General features: G+C 29.9%; 1 protein-coding gene across 22 annotated transcripts in view; it reads left to right on the forward strand.

Moving 5' to 3' along the window:
• Nucleotides 1–15036, forward strand: part of Mef2 (Myocyte enhancer factor 2) — a 140958-nt gene that overhangs the window by 55608 nt on the left and 70314 nt on the right. For 4 of the 22 annotated variants that reach the window (XM_076405211.1, XM_076405212.1, XM_076405208.1 and 1 more), the window contains one exon: nt 6168–6197. The exons of the other annotated variants lie outside the window; for them this stretch is intronic. The gene's annotated coding sequence lies outside the window, so the exon portion shown is untranslated. The remainder of the gene's footprint in view (nt 1–6167; nt 6198–15036) is intronic. 22 annotated transcript variants of the gene reach the window in all.

Here is a 15036-nt window from a genome sequence, read left to right on the forward strand (position 1 = left end):
CAAAACTCAGTTTTATTCTTTCTATTTTTTAGAATAATCGTAGAATTTGTATATAGTTGAGAATATATACATCCCCAGTATGCTACGGTGAAACTTTTTCCTTTATTTTATAACTTCTTTTTAACGTAGATCTGTAATTGCGGAACATGAGCAATATTTTATTTAGCATTGCTTTGGTGTTTTTTCTTAATGCTTAATAAGATATTTTTCAAATATTAGTAAAACTTCAGTTAGTAATAATTCATAATATCAAAATTCGTTCTTTTTAAGCGTCATTGTTTGTGTCAAAGCCCCATCCGGGAGGCGTAATTGTTGCTTTCCGTCTTTTACCAACATGAAAGTGAAATCAATAGTGTTTGGCATTTAAAATTATCTCTGTTGGGTTGTTCTTTGCCCTCTTGCATAAGTTGTAAACAATTCAATAACTCAAGCAATATTTAGACAGAGAAAACATTTATACTTATAAATATAAATCTTTTGTAAACACAAATCGAACAGACAGTGTAAGTTGAAGGTGACGATATGATGATATATAAAAGTAATATATTATAGAAACAAATACAACTGTTGGAATAAATCGAATGCAGACGGTTTCCGATAGATATTACGTTAATTTTACTTGTGTCTGTAGTCGTCACCTTTTATCGTCAGTCTTGCTCGACCAGTGTGGTAATATCGAATCATTAATGATGTTTACCTTGAAGTATTATTTGGTAAACATAACATGTGAATCGTTTCTAATTATCAAATAATACGTACACGGTAGTAATACCAATCGTCTGTGCGTTAAGTTTGTTGCTCATTTGAAGTGAACTTTATATATGTTAAAGTGGTTGCATACTTTGTACAAAAATTAATGTTCTCTTGAATTGCATTGAAGTGAATTTTGTTTGTGGGTTGTCTTGTTGTTGAATCACTATCAAATTACTAATATACATTTGAGGAGCAATTCAGTTAGTAACTCCTCATAACATAACGACTGTGAATCAATTTTGAGGAATTTTATTGCACACTCAATGTTTTATAGTAAGAAATTGTGTACATTATTATCTTCAGTATTGTTAACTGTTTTCTCTGTTATATTTTTTTAAATTATTTTTTCAATCGTTTTCGTTTTATGACCGAGGGTTGTGATGTTGCAAAATGGGTTTGTGGCATTTCTGCTTCCTCACCAACTGTTTTTTGTTAAATATTTGACTCAAACGCATCAGTTGTAATTGATAGCAATCTAATGATAGTTTCGTTCGGTTTCAGCTGAATATTTAAACCAATATGTCATTTTCGAACTATTTTCGGCTGATTAGGATGTTCATCGTTTGACGTTTTAATATATAATAAAAATGTCTTATAACATAGCTTTGATATGAATGTAATTAACAAATACTATTGGAAATTATTGAATCGACGAAGGATATTGTTATTTTAACAGTAACTACACATTGTCTAAGCGTTATTGCGAATTGTCAATTGTTGGGGTTGTATCTTTTCGAAGGAAAATTTACAGTTTCGAATGAAGGGACATTCTCAACATGTAAACCTATTTCGCTTGGTGTTCTGCAGGGTAATGTTTTGAGACCATTCCGGTATCTGGTCCACATTGATGATATCCTAATAATAAATGAAACAGTTCTTGGCACATATACCGTCGATACAGATATTACGGCAAAAGACATGTCCTGCTTAGGGATGTGAAAAATTGGCAGAGTGGACTTATTCCACAAATGGTCTGGAGACTGAAAAATACAACTTAATAGCTTCAAATCTATTCATGTCAAATTTAAAAAATCACAAGAAGTAGAGCCGATCACTCAAAATCAAACAACTGTACTAGTTAGTCGGAATAATAAAGTCAATATAAACCCATGAGGTGCAAATATGGGGTTGGACTAAAGCATTAAACCAACTAGTAATCCAACGCTGGCAAAACAAAGTCCCTTGATCCTCGTCAAAACTCGTCCCTCGAATGCTTGTCGCGACGTCGAAATCACCAAAAGTTACCCAAAATTTCGTCCTAAAACATGAAATAAGTTTACTAAATCAGAGAAACCTGAAAGCAATACAGCTACCGGTCGCAGTACTGATCTAACACACAAGAGCAAGATCTAACAAGCTACACGCAGGAAATCAAAAGATGGAAGCAAACCAAACCATATGGACTTATATAGTGTTTCTGTATTTAGTCTTAATATTAGATTAAATAGTCTAATTTAATATTAATTTGGGAAATATATACTGAGGTATTTATCCAGCACTCGTCTTATTTTTGTATTAATGTAAGTAACACAATAGAACAGTAGTAATAAATTTGATAAATTAAGATCATTTGTTCATTGTTATATTAGCATCACGTTAGACAAAAAGCAAAATACATTAGAACCAAAATAAAACAACTATACTGGTTAGTCGGAAGATACTCTCAACTTGATCCAAAATCAAAAAGGTTCATCTATAATACAATTATAAAGCCAGTTTGGACCTATGGGGTGCAAATATGGGGTTGCACTAAAAATTCAAATCAACTAGTCATATAACGCTGTCCAAACAAGGTTCTTCGATTGATTACCAATACCTATCGCTATGTCACCAATGAAGAACTGCACGATGAACTGGAAATTAAATGGATTTGCGAAGTTATCCAAGATTTCGCCTTGAAGCACGAAATAAAATTACTAAATCATACTAACGTGGAAGCAATACAACTGCTGGACAGGATGTCAGGAGATTGAAGCGAACAAAACCATACGAACTTATATAAAGTGTATACCTTTAGTGTAAGCTATAGCTTAAGTTATTATAATTTTATAATTGGGGAATACATACTGATGTATTTTCTCGCACTCGTCTTGCTTGTGAATTTATCCAAGTACATAGGAAAAGTAGTAATAAATTAATTGTAAATTAAGATTGTACTCAGCTTAGCTAATAAAGATGTTATAAAAAAAATTGTTATATTGCTAGGTTCTTAGTAGCATCTCATAATTTTATGCTAATGGTTGATGTATCATAACTTTTTTAGTTTTCTCTTGTCATCGTGGTGATAAAATGGTTATGGTTATTCATTAACTCAAATAAAATGACATCAATTTCAGTAACCGACATGAAGTCATCAATTTCTATAATAAAATGACATTTATATTAACCAATGTATAAAAACCGCGGTCATTATTATTAAAATTATAGTACCTGATCCAAACTATTTTGGTTATTAAAGCTTATGCTTATGCCCTGATTGCAGTTTTAGCCTGCAGTAAGGTTAGATCGGTATGTTAACCTGCTGGATATTTTCTTTGGATTGTCTAATGGGTCGAAATTGATGGTCCGTTCTGAATCCCGTCTCCGTATCGACACTCAAGTATCCAAGTTTTTGCGCCATAAAAATGCAACATAACGATAATCAAAATTCGATACATGTATTTATTGTACATTAATTAGAATTTCAACAAGATGGAGAGTAGGTTGCCGATTCGTCTGTTAAAACCACAAATCTACTTGTTGCTGTTTTATTTATCAAATATGGAATTCCAGTTTAAAATTGGTTTTCTACATACGTTTATATGGGTTATATTTTTTAGGAATCAGTACTAAATTATTATGTTGTTTTTATCTAACATCGATTTAAAAAATATGATGCTGATATTGTTGTACATCGTAATATTAGAATTTATTGCTGGCCTCTGTTATCTGTGAGATAAACGAGATAATTGTAATAGCAAATTTCAAAGGTTTTGTCGTGCCAATTTGTTTAAATAACTTTTTATTGTTTCACCGTCATATAGATGTTACTTAATGTGGCTTTTGTTAATTAAATTATTTTATTGAATTTTAATATACAATATGAATTTAACATTATTTTAACTATTAATAATTTAGCTTCTCATTAATTATGTGCAGTATATGTGATTTCGAATAGCGGTATATTATATACTTCTTATTTTTAAAATAATATAATTTTGTTAACATTTAAACAATTACCTTAAAATGAACAAAGACGGAAAATACTATTAGTTATCTCGTCAGTACCAGGAGACGTAGATAAGCAGTTCATAAGTGGTTAAAAGAAAATAGATATACTGTTATAAATTGTATTACAAATTAAGAGAAATAATATATTAAATTTTAATCAAATTCTAAACCCATTATTAAAGAACAACATATTAAGCTATTTTTACAAAGACCTTATGCTCATTTTTTTGCTAATCAGTCAAAAATAAGTCTAACTTTGGTGAAATATGGCTTTATAGTCAAGCACAGAAAAATTTCATCTAACATGGCTAACCGACTATAAAACATAATCAGATGTCAATTGGTAATTAATACTAGGGTTTCTATTTATGTTTTCGAAAATGACTTTGTTTTTCGATATATTCTCCATGATTAATACACTTTTGCTTGGGCTTGAAACATGGTGTTTTCATAAATTGAATATGAATTCATAAATTCTTTAGGAACCGGAAAACGGTGCCATACAATTTATTTTTGATGTGTAGGTATAAAGTCATTTGGTACTAAATCAAGGCTGTATGGAAGATGACCCATCAATAGGACCTTTTGGCCAGTTCTTCTTTTAGGTGGTTGTTTCAGTTAATGTATGAGAGCTTGCATTGTCATGATGAAGAATTGAATTCTTCGTTGCCACTTCTTGTTTCATATTCATGAAGCACTTCTGGTAAACAAGTGGTTATGTGTAATTCACTGTTGAACGATACTCTAACGCCACGGTTGCCACTTGTCCAGTTATTCCTTCAAAGTGTTTCACACATGAATCACTTTGTCGCATCTGGCTCGTCTTGGAAGATCCACACAGTAGATTCTTGTTTTGTTTGGGACTCATGTGCATAGATGCGAGATTCTTCACCTGTGTAGATGTTATATACAGCGTTTGATGCACGGCGAGTGTATTTCTTCACCATTTCTTTGCACCAGTTGACACGAGCATCTTTTTGAGCTTTTGTGAAATTATGCTGGACCCAACGTGAATACATATTTTTCACAGCTGAATATTCATGCAAAATCTTTGATGATGATGTCGCAGCATCGCAGTATCAATTTTTCTTGGCATGGCGATCGATTTTGGACGATTTTCACGATGTTCTTTCCTGAGCAAACTGTGGCCTCAATTAAGTTCTTTGTACCAACGTTTCAAGATAACCAAAGATGGGGCTTCATTGCCAAAATTCAATGGAGACAATATTTTCAAGCAACCATAAACAACATAAGTTGTACTCAAATCATAAAACATTCTGAAGAAGAGTATAAGAAGAGGTTATAAAACACAAATTTTCAATTGGGAACCTCATATGGAGTCTCGCAACACTTAAATAAGTAAACAAATGTTTACTGCCGAGGTTCATGACAAATAGCAATCCTCGTATTTGTATAAATATTGTTATTATACCTGTATTATTTTATTATGGACTTACGATTACACCTTAAATATACTATGAACAAATCAGTCAACACATGAAGTTCTTTTTGAATAAAAATGTATTATTTTTCCTGGGTTTTTTCAGTCTTATTTCTTTATTATAGTATCTATAAAATCATTAGAGTATTGCTAATTTACTTATTTTATTGCTTTTTTTTAATATATTATTAGTATGTTGGCAAGTTTATTTATTTCAAAGTTTTATTTTCTATTCTTGGAAGGATATGGAAAGGCTGTACCAATTAATTTTCTACCCAGTTTTTTATTAGTCTACTGTACTTTTACATTATCTAAAATTAAGTTAACAATAAGATGATCATAGTAAAGTATTATACCAACTGGCTGGATTGATCTAACTACAGTTCCATATAATGTATGCTTTAAGTCTTGCGTTTCACAGCCAATATCCTCCAAGTCCAATGGCTATGAGCATAGATATTTGGGATTTTATAGTTTAGTCTTAGTATTTTAACTTAGAGATCTAAGAGATCTTCTAAAACGACTTCAACGTTAGTTATTCACCAAGATTCAGAAATTACGATATATTAACCTATAGAGGATAATCATTGACAGAGGTCCGTGGTTTGGAGCTCTTGTTAAACCCAGTCATTATAGTATCCAAGAGGTTGATGTGACTAAAGTACATGTACACACATTCGATCAAACTGCAAAATTATGAATTTATAGTTTAAGTATTTGTTGTAACATTCATGATATAATAATATTTCTTTATTTTTTTCAGGTATACAATTGCACTAATAGGTTACGCATCGTAAGTAATAGTAGCTTAAACATTTTATCATGTATTTATATGCAATTTAATCATTATGCGCGTTAAAACGTGATAACATTAATTGAGTTATTGAATCAGCAGTAATTTTATTAATATTCATTTTCTTGTAACTGTTGCTATATTGTTTCTCTGAATGTAACTATAATCATTATACATTAAAATACCTATCTTTGAATAGTCATGTTTGTTAAAATAATGTATGTAAAGAATGTAGAAAACGTTTGCATATTGAGATATTGAGATATTTTGATTCAGTCAAAAGTTAATACTTGCCAGCTTGGCAGGCGCAGTGGTTATGACGACAGAAAAATATTTCTTCAATTCAATAATCTCTACTGCTGCGACAGTTGGTTCGAATCCGGCTGGGGCATGGTTGTAAATATATATATGTTATTGGTTGTAATTATGATTTTCTATAGACAAGAGTGTAAAATTCGACCAGGAAAATTATCCTATGCTCTCCAGTATTCAGAATGTTTTATGGATTGTCTCTAAGTTGATAAATTTTCAGTCTAAGGACGATGATGTTAGGATGATTTGTATTAATACAATTATAGTGTTAAACAACAAAATATTTATTCTTTAAAGTATTTAACATTTGGATAACAATTGATTGAAGTGTAATTGAGATTGAAGATTATTGGATATCAATATATTTGCACTATACTACACTTGTTTTAGAAAATCGCAACGTAAATATTTTGGAAGTGTTTTTATTAAATCGTTTATCAAGCCTTAGTAGTCACTCGTAAAAGTATTTGACATCGAGAAGAATGCGATAACGTAATCATTTAGATCTTCAAAAAAGTACCTTACTTATTTTTAAATTCTATTTAGGTATAAATAAAATTTTGTGTATAATTGATATAAGTTTTAAAACGTTTTCTTAGATCCAAAAATAGAATAATGAAACAGATTTAATGTTATTTATATTTAAGTAGTTCATTGATAACTATAATTTTCCTTTATCTTTCTGGAAATAGATGGATTTTGATACAAAAAAATTAAAAGTTGAACAAGTTGAGTTCGAAGTAGCTTCCAATTTTGTATTCAGCTTTTTAACTTTGTATATAATGATTTTTAACAATTTTTTGGTTACTTTTTTTCGACTACTCTTTTTTTATCATTTATTTTTCAACCTTTTGCTCTGGTGTTCTTTCGAAGTCATATTTCTTTTATCGTAGTAGCTTCAGTAGTTATTAGTTATTTCCAGTAAACTGCATTATCTTGATTAATTGGAACAGTATAATTTATCTCCATTATTGTATATTGAAATTATTTTCTTTAGTATTTCCCAGTTACTTTTTCATTCAAACATTTTTATAAGATTAGTTGCATATTATTATGTATTGGGAATTTTTTTATGATTAAGTGATACTTTTTTGTGTATTTGTATATTTATATCACTTTTTTGGATTGATCTTGTTGACAGTGTTTTTTTTATTTTTCATTTTTATCCATTGTTTCATTTTAAATTTCAATTAATGTGTTGGTTTTAATACCTCGTCTTTTATTTCTTAATTATTTTAGTACCTTGCACAAATATATTTGATTGTTTTTTTTATTTAATTCAATTAATTACATTATATGCCATTTATACATATTGTGTCCGAAATATATCTACATCTGCAGTTTCCATTAATTATTTTCTGTGAGTTCTGTGAGTTTTTCAATGAAAAAAGTTTTATAAGCTCATTAAATGTTGCGTTTCAAAACAATGAATTAAAACACAAGGTAATCAAATGACATAAGGTAATCAAATACAGAGAAATAGCTTAGGTGATTTGCTTTGTTCGTCGTCATAGATGTTTAAGAGTTGGTTCGATAACTCGACATCAGCTAATGGATAATATCATGATCATTAACTTTGGATCTTGTACGAGTTCAACGATTGAGGTTAAGATTTGCATGACAAGAAATTGACTGCCTCGAGTCTTCTTGCATACTTCTGCTCATCTCGAATTTAGACACTAAACGTTGAATAGTTATTTTTTTACTTTGATAATAAAGGTTTTCCATTTGGATGTGCTGCTCAATCGTCTAGCTTGTAATAACAATAACAAATAACAAATTGACATTGTTACAGACTGTTGAGATAAACCCTATACATAAGTATGTTTTTTTTATATTATTTGTAAACAAAGCGTATATATTGATTATCCTACATTTTTTAAAATTCCTTTTTTTTAATTTGGATAATGGTCATGTAAGAACTGTGGAGAAATTAGTCGAAGTCATACTGGCAGTTTGACAAATCTCAAAAGTAGATTTGAGTGCACGACTACATTTGCCTACCAATTTAAAAATAGACCGTCGGAACATTCACCTAATGTTCTTTGCTACAGCTTGGCGTGTTTTTCATGGAAATTAAGCGAGAGCGACAATATTTTCGCCTTAAAATTATTAAGCCTTAGAGAATTTACGAGAACTATATTCAAATTAAACCGGAAAATGTGTCATTGTGATAATTTGCCCGTACTCTTAATCTCCATATGTTCTCTCCTTTTTTTCTTTAACGATGTTCTGATCGTAATAAGAGACCAACATTTTTGTAATTGTTGGTTTGGTTAAAAAACCGCAGATTGCAAAGCCGACGTAAAATAGATCGTTAAGAATTTTTTTTATTCTCTTTTATCGGAAAAGTAATTACATATTTTTGATCTTGAATGTGTTCTATATAATGGGTCTATCAAACAAACTAAGTGTTTTTTTAAATTGTTAAATGAATCATAAAATTTACATTGATATTTTTTATCAATGTGACAATATTTGATTTTAAATTTAAACATAACTATAATTACATCCTGTAGTTAACAATTAAGCTGTAGATTTTTCTTGTACATCAGATTAAACCAAGAGTAAAATAGTACAGCAAGATGAAATTATATGGTCTTTGTAGAAGAATATAACTGGAACCTTATAGCCTTTATTACTAAATTATTTCGTAAATTTGGTTTATATTGTTTCACCTACTTTGCGATTTTGAAGAATCACTACTTCTTTTTTTTCTCTTTTTTTCCAAACATATTTGTCACTGAACCGTGAAATAATTTAAAATGTTGGGTTGAATATACCCCATGGCACTTTTACAACAATACCAATGTATCTGTACCATCTGTGTTTTATTCAAGATTACATCATCTATATTAAAATATAAAAGTCTTAATTTAAACATAATTAAGTAATAAACAAAATTAAGTTATTTGCTGATTAATTTATTCATACCTCTTTCAAATATTTATTTGCATTGAATATTATTACAGATAATTTTAGATAATGTTATTATATATTAAAATAAGAAAGAAGAACGTATTTTTAAAAGATGTAACAGGCCAATTGAAAAGTCGCCGGCCTACTATAGTAAAACATTTTTTTGGCAGAATTAGATTTTTTTATTCAACATAATTCCCTTTAAGGGTGATCCACTGATTATAGCGGCCCTCCAACTTTTCGATTCCATTTTTGTAGTACGATTTGTCCTTTGCTTCAAAATAAGCCTCAGTTTCGGCGATCACCTGTTCATTCGACGAAAATTTCTTCCCAGCGAGCATTCTTTTGAGATCTGAGAAATAGTCACTGGGGGCCAGATCTGGTGAATACGGTGGATTAATGGATTTTTGCCATTGTTTTCACTGACTTGTGACACGGTGCATTGTTTTGGTGAAACAGCACTTTCTTTTTCTTCAAATACGGCCGATTTCGTCCTTCAAACGGTCCAATAACGCTATGTAATAGTAGTTGCTGTTGATGGTCCTTCCTTTTTCAAAGTAGTCAATAAAAATTATTCCATGCGCATCCCAAAATACAGACGCCATAACCTTGCCAGCCGACTGTTGCGTTTTTCCACGCTTTGTAGAGGGTTCATCGTGTGCAGTCCACTCGGGTGACTGTCGATTGGACTTCGGAGTGAAATGATGGAGCCATATTTTATTCATTGTCACATATCAACGCCAAAACTCGGGTTTATTACGCTTGATCATCTTCAAACACTGGTCCGAATCATCAACTCGTCGTTGTTTTTTTCCTTTCAAAAAGCAATATTTTATCAACACGCGAAATTCCTTTTTATCCATTTTTTTCACAATAACAACAGTTGCTTCACTCAAAATGCTATAATTCACAAACTAATGATCCGACAGCTGTCAAATTTATACAGACATCTTTTGAGGGTTAGGGCTAACTAAAAAACATATGGATTTAATTCTAGTAGCGCCATCTATGTGTTAGGCCGGGGACTTTTCAATTGACCTGTTATATACTACATAAACCAAAAAAAGTTATTAATTATATAATAAATTATAATTTTGGAAATGTTTTATACGCATTATTTTGAAACAAAGTTTGGAAGCTGAAAGAATGTTTGCTTATTAATTTTTTGTTCAGCTTTCGAAAGAAATCGGAACTGGGGTTGCAATAACAAACAAATATAACGTTTGTATGCTCAAGATGTAATCATATCCCATACAGGGATTCTCATGTGGGTAGTGAATTATCAGTAAAATAGGTAATTAGACTGTGTAGATATTGATCTCTTATTCAAATATTTTGATTACGTTCTTAGATTTGGCGATTATTAATTTGCATAAAATGAACTAAGTTTACAAAAAAAATGTTATATAAAATTACTATATAGTTCAGTAAAATTACGTAATATATTTCACATAAATTTATTAAATTAATATTAATAGATTCATTCTTTGAAGGGTCTTTCAATGATTATATAGTCTATCCAAAGTTGGTGTGAATATCATCTGAATTTATTTGACGTAATAACGTCGCACTGTTGTTGCAGTATCAACTCTGAGTTTTAATTCACTTTGGCTTTGATATATAACAAAATTCTAGTTTAAGTAATATAGTGAAACAAAAATGTTATCAAATATATATAGTTTATTTTAACATTATAGTACATCTAATGCATATATTATCGAAGGATTTAAATATAATATTAATTATATAGTTATAATAGTTTGTAGGTTAGGGTTGTGTTTTATTAGATTTAGATTGAACTCATTTTCACACAACTCATAAGGCAGTGTTCTAAGCTCTTTTTTATGTAGTGGTATCACCATGGAGGCCTAATCCACCTAATTAACAATTGTATATACAAGTAATGCATTTAACTTTCATAAGAGAGCATATTTACCTTTTAACGTTTAGCTCTTGTTTCCTTCGATGGTGTGTTTCCTTATCAAATCATTTTGATAATACCGTGTATTTTTTATTTCTTCCGCTACTACCTGTGTACACCATTCTTGATAAAATTAATCACTGAATTCTTCTCATATTTCATTTGCCATATCTCCAAAACAGTTGGTTTTTTTTCTCTCCTCTATCATTTTAACCACATATTCATGTATATTCTGAATAATTACACACATATCTATGCATATAAATCTTTCACACTCTACAATAAAATTTCCTACAGTTATCGTATATTAATTATATACAAACCTTTCGATATTTCTACTCTCATCACCCTGTCTTGGAAATAATCAGCATAGAATCATAATACCATATTCAGAAAGTTTCACTCAAGTGAATAACTAATCTGTTCATTTCCAATCTATCAAACGTTTGTTCACGATTCCATCATTTCCCAATTTCTTCATCAATGTGTTTGATCGAGGTCATCCAAACCGAAGGTGCTATTAACCTTTCCTGTTTCCAGAATGAAGCACAATATATCGGCAGTGAGTTATTAATAAATTTTATGACTAGTAAAACCTGATTAATTGTTATTCCTATGTTTACCTTTTTCTATCAAATTTTGTTGTCTTAACACTATTGTTATTATCATTTTGCCCTGATTGACCATTATCTAACTACACAAATTGAAATAATAACTTTTTGATTTTATTATATGCTTATAAAAATTGTATTCTTTTAAAAGCAATATCTGGAAGTTCCATTAGACCTCTTCGATACTTTTCAGACTAACAGTTTTCTCTGATATAATTGAATTAAATTATGTTTATATTGAAAAAGCTATTCACTGTTTTTATACATCAAGCTGACCTTGGATTCCTTCCTGTCCCGGTTCGTATGAGGATAGTTTCTTTTTGGTGAATCCAACATTGTTTTTAATTTTTTGAGATATTTCAGTGACTGTGGCCATACTAATATTCAGTGCACCTCCAACACTCTAAAAGATATTTTCAATAAAAACCGCAGCAAATTAATATTTAAAAAGTGCTTATCTCTGTAATGAATTTTGCGGCAAGAGGGGGCCTCCATTATTTCGTTCTTGTTCGAAGTAACTGATTGTAGAGGCAATCTGTTCTGTCTGTCTGTCTGGCATCGGCATTTTTAAACAGATTAAAAATAAGGAGCGATTTGATTAAAATTATCAAAACAAGCAAAGCGTTAAGACAACGTTTGCCGGTTTATAACCTCTTATGACTATTGTGCTGAAGAATTTTGCATACGTTTGATAACCGGATGATTTTGACAGGCTGGTTCGTTTACGTGTTCGAACATATCAGACATCCGTTTTTAACTAAAATAAAATGAGAAGGAAATTATTGTCCGATTCTAAAACGAATTTACAAATTGCAGCAGGAAATACATTAAACATATTGATGAGGTTTACATCAACTTTGGATAGACTATATATTATCTTCGATATATAAGTCTCTATTGGCTATTCGGTATATTAGGTTAATTATATTTCTTTTGCAATAATAAAGTTGATAACATATTAACATATATTTTTGGATAGACGTGATGAAATTCAATGAATTAAAATAATAGTAAGTATATTTTTAACATATAGTAGAGAAATGTATAAACCTTTTTCTTTTGAATAATTAATCGAACGATTATGTAATCAATGATAAAACTATTAAATTATTTAAAGAAATCGTAGGTCAATAAAATGAATCCCAGTAAATGAAGTAATATTGTCATTGCAATAACCGTTTTTTTTATTGAAAATGAAACTTAATCCGTTCATTCATAAAATTAGTAATTTGTTGTATATCAGTGGTACTTTGAATACATTCTCGCTACTTTCACAGTTTACCCAAAAGAGAAAACTACAAATTTAAGCTGTATCTGTCTGTATTTTGTATGCAGTTTTTTCTCAAGTATACAGTTTGATATATGGCAGGTAACTAAGTATGACAATCAGACAGAATCAGACATAGATCAAAAACAGGTCCAAAGACGCAAATTACAGTTCTTTGCATCTCTTTGTTGAATTAAGAGTTCTATGGCGAAATTAATCTATCGGGTGAAAGGCGCAATCTCCAAGGCCTAAAATGATTAAAGAGATTGATCTGAAGAATAGAGGATTAATGGTATTCAAGACCAGAACGTTTTCGGCCGATTATCAGTGATGTTGAAACTTGATAAAGATTGTCTAATATATTGAGAAACAAAAACTCACGTTGACTATGGATTGATAATGATGACGATATTGAGACGAACTATACTCCATGATTAGCAACTTGTAAAAATGGATTTAGAGTCTTAAAATATTATAAACCGAATGTAGAAGAAATAGATTTCTGATAGATTCAGCTGAATGCAGTTGTTTTAAGCTGAACATATTCATTTTACAACGATTCAATGCTTAATCATATGGAAAAAACTCTCGAAAGCCTACTTGAAACTCTTAAATGGATAATTCTGTTCTACCGGTCGTATTGGTCAAACCCAGCACCTTCTGTTTTTACTTGTTCCAATCGATTCTCTTTTAACACAGCAGCAGTTTGTGAAGCAAACTGAGCTGACTGATGACTTCTAAAACATTGTCGTTTTTATACTTAATATTAAATGTATTGATTGTCGTAAAATAGCAGTGTTTTTAGCAAATGTACTTATTCTTATTAAGTTAATAGATCAGTTCTTAAAAGTATTTGACATTTCGAAAGAATGGAATTAAATAGGATTATTAGATAATAGTATTTTTTATAGCGTAAACATGTACTACAAATTACACATTTTATATAATATATTCAGGGCGTGAATACGTTGAAAGCATTTTTATCGAATAATTTATCAAAAACTAATAGAGTATTTTTAAAAGTATTTGACATATTGCAAAAAATGGGACATTAATTTGGAGTATAAGTAACTCTTTTTTAAATAATGTCAACATTCATGTATAAACTGAATTAATAAATTAAGGTAATAAATTATTATGGGTAAAACATTTATATATAGACGCATTTTACATACGAACATACGAAGAATAATATGTAAAAGTTGTATTAGTACATTGATATATATTGTTATTAAATATGTGATTTGACTTGTATTTTATTTGACCTTTTTACGAACTAGAATGTATTTAAAGTTACACATATTAAGTCAATGTCTAACTTAGAGACCATAGATAGACATATTTTACGTTCTTGTTATAGACAATCATAGATATAAATTAAAAACTGCCATACCCCGAGCGGGATTCGAACCTACAGTAATGCATCAGGCGGATAACCTAGTCTGGTTATTTTTATTCAGTTTTAGTTAACATATTTAAATGTAAAAGCAATATAATTTTTACTTTGCTAGATGAAAAGTTGATTTTATCTTTGCTTTTTTTTTGAGACACAAATCGTATAGATGAAACTGTAAAAATATATCAATGCACAGTTGATGCTATATGAAGACTTTATTACAAATTTATAGTTATTAAATTGCCTTTCTCTGTAATATGATGCTATATAACAGGATAAGTAATCCTATTTATTCTAACTGTTAATATTTTTAACGAAAATTATAAATTTCGATTGAAAAGGTTCCTTATTTCTTTCTTAGCTCAATTTGTAAAATTCTTTTACTATAATGTAGTAATGCTGTTACTTAAAAA

Source organism: Rhynchophorus ferrugineus, unplaced genomic scaffold, assembly GCF_030347505.1.
Source record: "Rhynchophorus ferrugineus isolate W39M unplaced genomic scaffold, kcgeb_rfMv2 rfM5, whole genome shotgun sequence".
In the NCBI taxonomy this organism is placed as follows: Eukaryota; Metazoa; Arthropoda; class Insecta; order Coleoptera; family Curculionidae; genus Rhynchophorus; species Rhynchophorus ferrugineus.